Source organism: Eschrichtius robustus, chromosome 1 (genome assembly GCF_028021215.1).
Source record: "Eschrichtius robustus isolate mEscRob2 chromosome 1, mEscRob2.pri, whole genome shotgun sequence".
In the NCBI taxonomy this organism is placed as follows: domain Eukaryota; kingdom Metazoa; phylum Chordata; class Mammalia; order Artiodactyla; family Eschrichtiidae; genus Eschrichtius; species Eschrichtius robustus.
In genome coordinates, this window is record NC_090824.1 from 144,161,303 (window position 1) to 144,163,197 (window position 1,895).

A 1,895-nucleotide genomic window follows, 5' to 3' on the forward strand; every position below is an offset into this window, starting at 1 on the left:
GCTGGAGGAGGGCACGTAGGACGAGGCTTTCAAGGGTTTGAGAGTTTCCTTAGGGGTCAGGGCCGTGAGCATTCAAGATGGGAGCTGCCTGAGACGTGGCTGGGCATGTGGAGTAGTCTCCGCCGTGGGGATCCGACATGGGTCATGGTGGCTGAGGCCCACCACTTCCTGTGGTGGGCATTCCCACGGGTCAATGGAAAGTGATTAGGCCTAGTTGGCGAGAAGTGGCACGTGGGCCCACGTTCGTTAGCCCCTTGTGTGGTTTCAGGCCTCATCTTGGCAGTAGACAGCTGCCGGTCGGTGTCGGCCAGACCATGAGAGTTCCCTTGCTTCCGGAAGTGCTGCGAGTGACCCCAAATGCCCATGAGATACACTGGTAGCTGACAGAGTCTCGAGGTGCACGTAGATGTCACAGCCAAGGCCCGGAGGCAGGTCTCGTCCAGGCTGTGTGTTTTTGTCAGAAGGCGTGGCTGTGGGAGAGCGGGAGTCCATGGACTCTTTCAACAGCCCCTGGGGGTCAAAGTGTGCCTGCGGCCTCTTGAAGCTGACAGGGGTCTTTCTCCTTTCAGTTGGGGGTCTAACCAGGGTGCTGTGTATAAACTATTTCTTTTATTGTTGGACTCCTCTTCACAGGGCCATAGGGACACACAGAGACCAAGACGCGTATTCAGCGGCACACAGAGAAACCCACAAGCACGTCCTTATGCACAGTCACAGTCACACATGCCCAAACGCGTGAACACACACATACAGCCTCTCACACACCGGCCAACGTATGTGCCTAACTTCCTGCAGTCGTACTATCAGACAGGCAGTCAATTCTCGGTAAGGGATAGAGGTCCTTGGGAAGCAGTTTCAGAGCTCGAGGCCAGGTAAATGTTTGTATGGATCATGTCCTCTGAGGACACCGGCCCACTTATGAAGCCTCGGTGATTTCTGTCCACTTCTCAGGTGCAGGTGCTGGGGAAGGCTGGCCGTCGGCACAAAGAAGAAGACCTTCGTGTGCTCTGATGACTGGACGTGCTAAGAAGAACTGGAAAAAGTGAGGCGGGCCCATGTCCCCGAGCATGGTCGTGGATAACTCAAGATGGTAGGTATTCAAGCACCCCAAATGTGCCATTAGGTATTAGGTTTTCCTCAGACGGGCCCAATGGCTTCAAGAGTGGATTGATTGTTCCTCTTGCTGAGAGACCTGAGGGCTGTGGATTCTCCAGGCTTTTGAGGTAGCCCAGGCTCATGGCTCCTGTACAGAGCCCCGCGCACACCCCGGTTGTGTTCTGCAGCGTCCCAGCATGTGCTTGGATCGATGATGACACCCTTGCATGCATTTCTTGGAAAATCTGAACCAAATGAGTGAGAACACTCTACCGTCTCCTCATCGAAACTGAGGTTCAGCACGTTTCCTCTCTCAGGGGGAGAGGACAGTTAGGAATGAGGGCCAGCGTCCCCCGCCTACATGCATGCAAACACCACCAAGGGCTCCAGGATTGGAGGGGCTCCTGTCTGAGGGTTGACCGTGTCTGCACATAAGCTGTGTTATCTGTGAATCCAGGGTCCCTGCTGAATGGCTGTTGAGGGAATGCGAGGGGGCAGGCTCTCCTGCTGGTCTTAAGAGTCGGAGTGTGTGCTGGTCTAGGCCCAGTTAGCTTGCAGTTGGGAGGTGAGTTTTGGCCAGGATCACGCATCGTGCATGCCATTTTGGGGGTTGATTCTGGAAGCCAAAATGAGCAAGCGTCCGTGGTTGGTGCCTTGAACCTCAGGCCAGGCCTGTGGATCTCCCTGTTCTTGCGTTTTTCACGGTGAGGTTCTCGAGTGCCTAGTGAGGCTGGAGCAATGGGCGGGGGTGAGCTCGGTTGGGCATCGGAGGAAAGCGGCTGAAGGATTAGGCCTCGCTG

At 55.5% G+C, this 1,895-nt stretch overlaps 1 non-coding gene across 1 annotated transcript; it reads left to right on the forward strand.

Annotated features, from left to right (window-relative positions):
• Positions 1–1,300: 1,300 nt before the first annotated feature.
• On the forward strand, positions 1,301–1,393 carry LOC137778839 (small nucleolar RNA SNORD116). The gene has a single exon (XR_011077019.1). It is a non-coding gene; the product is annotated as a small nucleolar RNA SNORD116 (small nucleolar RNA).
• The last annotated feature ends 502 nt before the right edge of the window (positions 1,394–1,895 follow it).